Source organism: Physeter macrocephalus, chromosome 8, assembly GCF_002837175.3.
Source record: "Physeter macrocephalus isolate SW-GA chromosome 8, ASM283717v5, whole genome shotgun sequence".
NCBI classification, from domain to species: Eukaryota; Metazoa; Chordata; class Mammalia; order Artiodactyla; family Physeteridae; genus Physeter; species Physeter macrocephalus.
Genome location: NC_041221.1, coordinates 124011479 through 124022495, shown reverse-complemented (window position 1 = coordinate 124022495; position 11017 = coordinate 124011479). Strand labels below are relative to the sequence as shown.

Sequence of the window (11017 nt, the reverse complement as noted above, 5' to 3'; positions counted from 1 at the left end):
CTCAACCACTGCGCCACCAGGGAAGCCCGTAGATGGTTTTCTTAGAAGCTTACTTTGAAATTCATAATAAATGTTAAGTCCTGCAGTTGTAGATTAATTTACATTTTGTTCCTTTGTTACTAGAGAAAATTTCTCTAAGCAACAGAAAAATCTGTAATCCGGCCCTGCACAAGCACATACCTGCCCTGGTGAATTATTTAAGACATTGTTCAAAGCTATGCTCCTAATTAACAGTGTGCACTGCTTATGCCAAAACATGAGCCCAGCATCCCTCGCAGTTTGTAATCCATCTGGTCTCCAGGCCCATACTGCCGGTGTCAGGTATGGCTAGCGTCTTCATGTCACCTCTCTTCCTGCATGGAGTGGGAGGAGGGGTCCATGGCAGGTAATGAATCAATAAGGCTCAGCTAATTCTCTGGACTCTGTTGACATGCATGGTCGGTTTTCTCTCATGATTAATTACACACACTTCTGCAGGAGGATTAATTTACTTTTCTGGAGCACTTTTCTGATTTCTGCTGTTAAACAAATCTCAACAAAATCTCAGCTCAGAAGGAATGAAGTCCAGTTCAATGTGGCTATGACAACTGTCAAAATTCACACCTTGAAAGGGAACAGGTTACAAATAGAAGTAAGGATGTATGTGTGTGTGTGTGTAAATACATGTATGCACATACATGAGCATAAACATAAATCTTGTACAATTATGATTTGTCTCATTAAGGTGACTATATGTCCATTTTTTCATGGTTGCCACCTACTTCAAAAAGCATACTAAAATAAATGTACAAGCAAATTAGATACTGCAGATTTCACATAATAATACAGTCAAAAAAGGAGAGCAGATAATTGGAGACATATTCACAATTAGACATAACTCTCTTCAAAGAAGTACCCCTAGTTAATTAATGTTTGGCAGCACTTTATTTTTTTTTTTATTTTTTTTTTGGTGGTATGCGGGCCTCTCACTGCTGTGGCCTCTCCCGTTGCGGAGCACAGGCTCCGGACGCGCCAGCTCAGCGGCCATGGCTCACGGGCCCAGCCGCTGCGCGGCATGTGGGATCCTCCCGGACCGGGGCACGAACCAGCGTCCCCTGCATCGGCAGGAGGACCCTCAACCACTGCGCCACCAGGGAAGCCCAGGCAGCACTTTAAAATCATACAATTCAACATCCTAGACATTCCTGCCTAAACACTGAAAGACAAAAGGTTGGGGCGGTATGGAGCAGCTTAGGCTGGTTCTGGGTCTGTCTTGCTCAGTTATTCATCAGATTTACCAAAGATGGGGGAGTAAAACCACATGCAGAGTAGCTGGAACTAAATTTTCTTAAAAGCTATTGCTCTGTCTCTACCTGTCATTTTTCTTCATGAGTGAATAGTGAATAATTCTTCAGAAAATCATTTCACAGGAGCAGTAACATCAAATTTTAATTATTAACATCATGATTTGTTATTTATTGGGTACCAACAGTGCATTAGATGTTGTACAATACACAAAGAGCTCCAAGTCTTAAATCAAGTTGACTCAGAAATGTGGGTCTTTAGCCTTGTTTCTTGTTTTTTGTTTTTGCCGGGATTTTGGGCAGCAAGCTGGACAATGAGATGCTGCCTGCCCTGGAGGGAAGTGTCTTTCTGGCACTTAGGTTTTACCACCCACCAAATAAGAACAGAGCATTTACCTGAGAATTGAAGATTCCAAACTAGGGAATGGACCTTGAAGGATATAACATCCAGTGGTCTCCAACCCCACTCCAACCTTTGCTGACCATGGGCCCATCTCAGTAAACTATCTGAGCATGCACCCTGTTATTTTTATATATTCACTTATACGTTTTATATATATATATATATATATATACACACACACATATATACACACACTATTGTATCAATATATTACAATCTTTAAAGCCACAAAATGAGAAAATTTAAAAAGGTAACATGTGGGCTTCCCTGGTGGCACAGTGGTTGAGTCTGCCTGCCGATGCAAGGGACGTGGGTTCGTGCCCTGGTCCGGGAAGATCTCACATGCCGCGGAGCGGCTGGGCCTGTGAGCCATGGCCGCTGATCCTGCGCGTCCGGAGCCTATGCTCTGCAATGGGAGAGACCACAACAGTGAGAGGTCCCCGTACCGCAAAAAAAAAAAAAAAAAAAAAAAAAAAGGTAACATGAACATGGAGATAAAATGTTTTAAAATAATTTTTATTTTATTATATTTTATTAATAGCAGCAAAGAATTTTTTTCTCTCACTAAAAAGATACCTCTATTGATAACATTTCTCTGCTGAGAATAATGCAATTGAATATGATTCATTATTTTTTTAAATCTTAGTTTAATACTTTGTGATACTGGGATTTGAAAGTTTGGCACTGCTTTAATGGCTGCCACTGGAGAAAGCTACTTCTCAAAAACATATCCAACAAAATGGGGAAAAGAATGCTGGCTGGGCGTATTACTAAATTATGAAACTTATTTCTAATCTCATTCACCAATTATATGAAAGTTTTTATACAAATTTGCTAGTAAATTTATATTTTTCCTGCTCTATCATTTGTTCTTGTCAACAAATTGAAACTTACTGTAGTTTTATATATCTAATAAATGAGTTCAAAATATACTGAAACTTCATTTTTAAATCAGTTTTGAAATTCTATTTCTAAATTTTCTGAGTTTGTGATGTTATGGTTTTTAAAGTTTAAACACATACAGCTTTGGCAACAAAAATAACGTTAATAATAGAAATATTTTCAGCCATTATTTTCAAAATGCTTTCTCCAAAGCACAAGTTACTGTCAAAAAACAACTGATTTCTCATTTTAGAGAAGCAGTAAATTAGTTTAGATGACTGATTAAAGGCCTTCATTTAAACTCCACTCTTTCATTAACTGAGTGATCTTGGGGAAGTCACTTCACCTTTCTGTGCCTCAGTTTCCTCATCTACAAAAAGGAGTTGGCAGTCTCTATCTTCTAAGACTGTGTGAAGAATCAGTGACTTAACTCATTAAAACAGAACAACGCCTGGCCCATACTAAACCCTATATAAATGGAACGTATGAAGTGTGTTTTGCTTTACAAAAATTTCTGCCAAAAGTTCTACTACCAACAGCTAGTTGTCATCACAGAAGGTCAGCATAATTGGACACATGTCTTTTCATTTAAAAAAGTGCACAACTTTATGTTTGACTATGCTTTAATTATTTTGACCCAAGATAAGCTACAAACCTCTCTGTGACACAAAAGATTGTCATGGTTATTCCCCATTTCATTCAAAATATTGTAAAGACTCTACTATTTGCAATTCTGTTATTTAAAATAATATCGTCCATAAATTTCTTTAACAGGTCCCAATAAACTACAATATATGGAAACATGTTAATGTGAATGAACAATGAAGATACTGCTGCAACTTTCAGTGCTGGAGTACGCCTGCTCTGCCTATAGTATCCTATGTGGCATCTCAGTTGTGAGACGGGACCATCTGATTCACCAGACCTCAAACATCAGTAAGCTTACTTCCTTTTTTTTAACTTTTAGATAAAAATGTAAATATGAAAGAGTTGTCCTCTTCATTCTTCCCTCCACCGTGGAGTACACTGATCTGGTCCAGTGGTTTCCCAGCAGAGATTCTCTGGATTCCACGAAGAGCTGCTGAATCAGACTCCCAGGCATGGCCTGCTTCTCAACCAGCTCCCAGCCTGTGTTGGTCTGACAACTAGATGACTATCTAAGCTCCTCACGAGGGAGGCTTCCTTCCTGTAGCCTTGACAGGTGGTCATCTTCTTGAACATTTCCAGTGAAGGAGTTTATTACCTTTCAGCGTAGCTCATCTCATTTTTGGATTCCTGTAATTGTCAGAAAATGTTCTACCTCCCTGTAATTTTCCCACTGGTGTGAGTATTTTACTCTCTGGTGTCACATGGAAAACACTTCACACCATCTCCTCCATCCCCCATTCCTCCTCTCTCCTCCCCAGACTATTCGAGCAAACCCCATTTGACTTGGTTTCTGGGATGTTTTGCCCTTCCGATTCCCCTGGCTGCTCTCCGACTTGGGAATGTTGTTCAGTATCCCATGTGTCATCAGACCAGGTCAGGACGCCGTGAGTGCGTGACCTTCTCTGCCGCTGCTGCTGCAGTGGCATCATTAATGCCAAAGAAATTCATCATTGCCAGCTAAGCTTCCTGTGTCCTCTCCATATGGGCGCTTCATGTAGATGCACCACGTACATTCATTAACAGTAGTAACACCTTATGTAATTTAGCTGAGGTATTTTCAAACTCTCATCTAGATATTCCTTTTATGCCTTCTCCTATGATGTGATATATTGGTTTGCAGTGTAAAGCCTTAAAAGATTTGATATCATCTACTTCATGTCTCTATCTTTGTCTTATTTCTTGCCACAAAAAGTATGGGATCAAGGCAAACACTGAACCTATAAGTAAGGTCAGCTGGTACCATGTAGGCCCAGTTCTGCTGAATAACTTTTAACAGAACACTTACCCTTTCTGCATCTCTCTGCACTCACCAATAAAATGAGAATAACAATGCCTACCCACCCAATCTCAGAAAGTTTTAGCAAGAATTAAATGAGTTACAGATTGAGAAAGCCTTTTAAAATGGTTTTAAAATTATATTATTATTATTACAATGTAACCTGTAGGCACTTAATTCACATTAATGGGGAAATGAAACAGATAAATGATGGAGAGCAGACTGAATAATAACAAGAAGGAAGGATCAGAGGGAAGGTAAGATGTAACATCAATTCAGGCTCTTGGCACCATAAGCCAGTGTCTGTTGCTGACGGCAACACAGAAAGAATCAATGCCTTAAGTCCAGTGCAGTGTTTAAAAAATGCAGGGCTTAGTTTCTGGTGAGAGATCATCTCACCCGCAATTTCGATAGCTCCATGCAATTAATGAGGCATCTAGTACCACCTGTTTGGAATTTACCCAGGAAGAAATGTAATGGGCAGGAGGCAGGAGCCAAGAGGCAAGGCTCACATTCATCAATGCGCATTGCTTGTCTTCCAGGGACAGCAAGATATTTAACTGCTGAGCGGCAAATCCCATTTGACTGTTTAAGTAAAAGGTAATGATTAATATCAAGCTAAAAGTGTGTGCCTTGCTACATTTTATTAAATAAAATACACTCATGGCATATGTATGAAATAAAATTGCATTTTTAACAAGTTTTGCATTCTGCCATGAACTCAGTGTCACAGGACATTTGGTCCTGTGCATTTAGTCATCCATCCATTTATTTAAACAAACATCTCTTAAATGAATATTATGGACCAGGCTTTATCACAGATAGAGCAGGACTAAAAGATGAATAACCTTACAGCCTGAGGTCGAGGGGGTAGTGGGAAGGAGAGAGAGAGAGAGAGAACAACTTAAGTGTAATCTGATGGGACAAAATAAGGGCTGACTCAGGGTGCACTGGGCTCCCAGGTGATCTTTGAGCAGTGGATGAGCCAGGACTCCGTTGCAGATCAGAGGGACCACTCTAGCTAGTAAGTAGAAAGAGATTTACTACAGAGACCGAGATGCTAACCGAATCACTGAACTGTCAGGAGCAGTCTCTATGCTGAGCCTGGAGAGGAGAATTCTAGAACAACACTGCAGAGCTCTCCCCACCCCACAAGGGGAGCGTCCTCTCTGCCAAACTCAGGGAGCTTGGGAATCAAGAGTCTGCCAATGCAATGTTGGCTCCAAGAATAGGCCTCACTAGCAGCTCTCTAGGGATCACAACTGTTGGCTCCTACTAGACCCTTGCTGGGGCAGTGGGGAGGCTAATATACCACCATTGCTCTCACCATTTAACTCAGTTCTGAATTTGTCCTGTGTGAATGCATCTGATTAGCAGAGCCCTAAATCACATCTGGAGCCCTAGTTGCAAGGGAGTCTCTTTCCAGCCCCTGCAGTACCGGAGCACTGGAAGGAGGTGTGAACAGCTGCGAGTGGACTCATCCATCCAGCACAGTCAGCCCAGCAGAGAATGTAAAAATGGAGAGAACTTAGGGCCGAGAAAGGGATGGCCGAAGGCAGGAGGAACAGCGTGTACACGAACCTAACCAGCATTGGAACAACACCCTGATGAGCTATGAACAGAACAAAGGACAGCATTTTAAATGTCACAGTCTTTTTGGTCATCCATGTTACTGGCTTCATTTTTCCCATCTGTAAGATAGGGAGAGTTTCTATGATTCTCTACTAATTAATCAGAAATTAATAAGACATAGAAACATCAAAACTCATCATCTTGGTGTGAATAGTTTTACACAGGCTAGTTAGATATTCTGTTTAATGGGAGAAGGGTGATCATAGTATTTGCAGAAACTCATCATGTGACCAGTACATTCCTTTCCTAATAATACAGTATTGCAGGTTTGTTACGATAATGTTAGAATGGTGGGAACTTAATAAGTACTTGTTGATATGAAATTAAAATGTAATCATCATGGAATTCCATTGGAAATTCATGGAAATGCAGAACTCTTCCCAGCTTTCTTTTCATGGCATGTCTTAGAAACCTGCGCTCGTGATGCACACGTAAAGAAATGAGCAAGCCAGAGCTTTGCACTGTTTGCCAGGCCCTGTGCTCAGTCAAGGTGAGTGTTTGGCAAGTGGAGGATCTTCCATTTCAAAGTTTTCATGAATATGTAATTCATCTAGTCACAATAGATGTATTTCATGCAGCTTGGAAAGCCACATGTTATTTCCTTACAATAATGGCCTCCTCTGCCCCTGCTTAGAGACGAAGAGGTTCAGCAGCTGTTGAAGGTCAGGCTACCACTGAGTTACTGAATTACAGCACACAGACAATGGCATGCAAATCACCTGCAGAAGCGCAGCTGACATGAGGTGGCAGCAACCTTCAAATGCCTCTCTCTCTCTCTCTCTCTCTCTCTCTCTCTCTCTCTCTCTCTCTCGCTCGCTCGCTCGCTCGCTCTCTCGCTCTCTCTCGCTCTCTCTATCTCTATCTCGTGTGTGCGCGCGCGCTCTTCCCCTCTCTCTCTTTCCAGACCAAAAGGAAAGAAATCCAAGCAAGCTATGAGACAATATATAACCAGATAAGCTTTAAAAATGGGTGATGGGCAGAGATAACACAATGAAACATGAACTGACCATTCCATTGGCTTAGATTCTGCCTCATCATCTGCTCTTATGTGATAGACAGCGATGATCATAAAGGAGACCAGTGCTAAACCAAGAAGGCACGAATAACCCCAGAATTACACCCTGGGGGACAAAAAACTGAGTAGATGCCTTCACAAGCAACCATCTACCTCATTAACAGTAGTGGAAGCAAAGAGTAATTCTGGGTTGTGAGCTTTCCCCAGATGAATGGAGCTAGTAATTTAGGTCCCTGCTGTGTCTCTGTTTCTTCATTTACACACACACACACACACACACACACACACACACACACACACACGTGCGTGCGCACGCAAAGAGAAATTTCATAAAGATGATCTATGCCTTAACCGATTAACAATTACAAAATAAGAAATTTGACTATACTATAATTGAATTGTCACCAGCAGTATAAGAGGGCAATGCCAAAATTTTCCTTGTATTTATAATGAGTTTTCTTCTTATATCAAATGTCTTTTTTTTCACCAAGCTTATGCCAATTACTCCTGACTTGTCTCTTTGACTAATGGGGAATAACTGATCCCCACTTTCTTTCTAACATTCACACCTGCCCAAGTACTGTTATTTTTCAGTCTTCCTGCTTTTTCCCAGAAAGTAGCTAACACTCTTGATTTTAGAAAGAATCTTTTAAAATTTATTACTATTTCAAGAGATTTCTGAATCCTGGCCCACCTGACTTGCTGTTATTTTTAAAAAATGCAATGTTTAAAACTTGAGAATGCTTTATGCCTTCAGGGTAACTGGCACCAATGAGCTAGTTCAAGCTGAGATATTTTTTTTTCTTTCTCTGCTTTGATCTTTTTAACATGAGTTAGCCACTGAGAGTTTGTATAGAGTTATGAGAAGATGGTCTGGGGCTTAAGGTGTGGTCAAAATGTGGATGTCAGAGAAGACTGGCACCTCTTATATCTGCTGAATAATTGTCATGAAAGGGTTGCTATGAGGACTAATAAGGGCAGAGCAGGAACTGTGGAACTAGAACCTCACACAGGAATTATAGAAAAGAACCCTGTCCAGAACAAGAGAGCCCAGCACACGGCATAGGCCTTGGGTCCAGCCTCAGAGGCCATTCCTCCAGCATGCTCTGGGCCTTCTCAGAACTCCTGGCCCTGACATGGGTGTCTTCTCTGTGGAGGACACCTTCCCTCCACAGAAAGGAGTCATGCAGAGATAGCTTGGTTCAAGGGGGAGACAGGCTGGTTCTTGAAAGCACAAGGGGATGACTATCAGGTTTACCAAGAGGGTCCATCTTCCCTCGGCAGCCAGAGGACACGATTACCCTGGCATAAGGTGAGGAGATGGATGGGTGAGCCAGCTCCTTCACGGGTAAAGAAGAGCATTATCCAGCTACTCCAGCCAACAACTCACGAAGGATTCACAAAGTAGGAGAAGACCCTAGAGAATTCTTGCCTAAATATCTAACCTTAAGCTCATACTGTGTTCATAGGCTCTGGAATAATTGCTCTGCTTTTTGCTTCATTTTGCCTGCGCAGACTCAGCACTCATGAAATACCTACAATATGGGGTGACAACCTGCACAGAGGCATAATGGATTAGCCACAAATAATGCCTTTGCCAACTGCAAATTTTCCCATTTTCTTCAAGCTGCTTACAGAAAAAACTGCTTCATTAATTATTCTAACCATTTGCCAATTACTTAGGTTTTAAGGGGGCTTTTATGTGCTTTAAAACCACATTTATGTTAAATCCCAGCGTAAATGAAGCACAGAAATAAACAGCAATGCTGTCGTGTGAGATCATAGTTAACGGAGACAATGGTTCTTCCTCCATTTCTGCTATTTCACTCTGAGGATGTTAAACTGTTATCAAGATCGTCTTCCCTTCCAGGCCTCAAGGACGGATTTAATTTTGTACAATGCTCAGACTTGATGGCTAATAGCAATAATGCTAGCACAAACATCTGGACTCACTACAGGAAATCCTTTCCCTCATTTTGAGAGTCTGACGCTAACTTGAGTGAAAGGTGGGTAAGAGCTTCCATGCCTCAGCCACCAACGGAGAGCTGCAATAGAAAGGTGTTCTGAGAAGGAAGGAGAGACTGACAAGAAATGAGAACTAACCTTCAGAGAACATTCTCCTGCCATCAAAGTGAGATTCCACATGGAGTTTTTGTTTTTTAATGCAGATTCTGATTCAGTCCATACAGGACTGAGACTAAGACTGCATTTTGTTTTCTGTTTTGGGTTTTTGTTTGTTTGTTTTTCAATATTTATTTATTTATTTGGCTGCACTGGGTCTTAGTTGCGGCATGCAGGATCTTAGCTGCAGCATGCAGGATCTAGTTCCCTGACCAGGGATCAAACCTGGGCCCCCTGCATTGAGAGCACAGAGTCTTAACCACTGGACCACCAGGGAAGTCCCCACATGGAGTTATTATATTCAGAAAATGCTAGGGCAAGAGATTTAGAAGACAGGATTTTTAACCTTTTTCTAAAAAATATTTATTTATTTATTTGGCTGCATTGGGTCCTAGCTGCGGCACACAGGATCATCGTTGTGGCATGCGGGATCTTTCATTGCGGTGGGCGGGCTCTTTGTTTCGGTGGGCGGGCTCTTTGTTGCAGCATGCAGGCTTCTCTCTAGGTGTGGCGTGTGGGCTCTAGAGCACGTGGGCTCAGTAGCTGCAGCGCGCGAGCTTCGTTGCCTTGCAGCAGGTGGGAATCTTAGCTCCCCGACCAGGGATCAAACCTGCATCCCTTGCACTGGAAGGCAGATTCTTAACCACTAGACCACTAGGGAAGTCCCATCTTTTTTTTTTTTAAGCAACTCACAAACACTCCTAATTTAGCTAAAGTCATGCACATACCTTAAAAAGGCTGACAGTACAAAGTGAAGCAGAAGGTTTTTAATAATTGTATTTGAAACCCTGGTCCTAGCACAATAAGATGGAGATAAGGTTGACCCAAACCCCCATGCTGGAGACTGTGGAAATCCAATAGTTCTCTGAGTATCTAGGTGTGGGGGATTTACAGTCACAGAGGTACTTTTGTTCAGCTTTCCAGCCTCTATTGAATTGTTCTCTGTGACGTTTCCTGTGTTTACACCCTTGGTGTCCATCACCCTAACATGGGACCCAAATCCTTCTCCATGACTCCACTTGTCACATGCTCTCTCCCCTTTACCTCCAAAGTATCAGCAAACACAGGTACTAGAACTTTCAACGGAAAGGTGGGAGCCAACACATGGATACAATGGGGGAGATGTTATGCAGGCTGCTACATCTTACACTGTAAGAAAAGCACTTAAAAACCCTGAATTACTCCTTTCTGCCATTCTAGCACCATCAATTTCTTACTGGCTGTATCCACACTAGCCATTTAACCTCCCACCATCTTGTTAATCCTTCCCAACTCCTCATCCCTGTTATGGGATGAATTATGTCCCCCCAAAGACACATTCAAGTCCTAAGCCCTAGTATCTGTGGATATGACTTTATTTAGAAATACAGTCTTGGGCTTCCCTGGTGGCACAGTGGTTGAGAGTCCGCCTGCCGATGCAGGGGACACGGGTTCGTGCCCCGGTCTGGGAGGATCCCCCGGAGCCTGTGCTCCGCAACGGGAGAGGCCACAACAGTGAGAGGCCCGCGTACCACAAAAAAAAAAAAAAAAGAAATACGGTCTTTGCAGATGTAGTCAAGTTAAGACTAAGTCATTAGGGTGGCCCCTAATCCAATATAACTAATGTCCTTATGAGAAGAGGAGAAGAGACATAGAGAAGCATGGCGAGAATGCCATGTGACCACAGAGCCAGGGAGTGGAGTGATATGGCTGCAAGCCAAGACACACCAAGGACGGCCAGCCACCATCAGAAGCTAGGAAGAGGAAAGGAAAGATTC

The 11017-nt window shown here is 42.1% G+C and overlaps 1 non-coding gene across 1 annotated transcript; it reads right to left on the bottom strand.

The window, feature by feature from the left end:
* Nucleotides 1-9464: 9464 nt before the first annotated feature.
* TRNAE-CUC (transfer RNA glutamic acid (anticodon CUC)) lies at nucleotides 9465-9537 on the bottom strand. The gene has a single exon. It is a non-coding gene; the product is annotated as a tRNA-Glu (tRNA).
* Between the last annotated feature and the right edge of the window lie 1480 nt (nucleotides 9538-11017).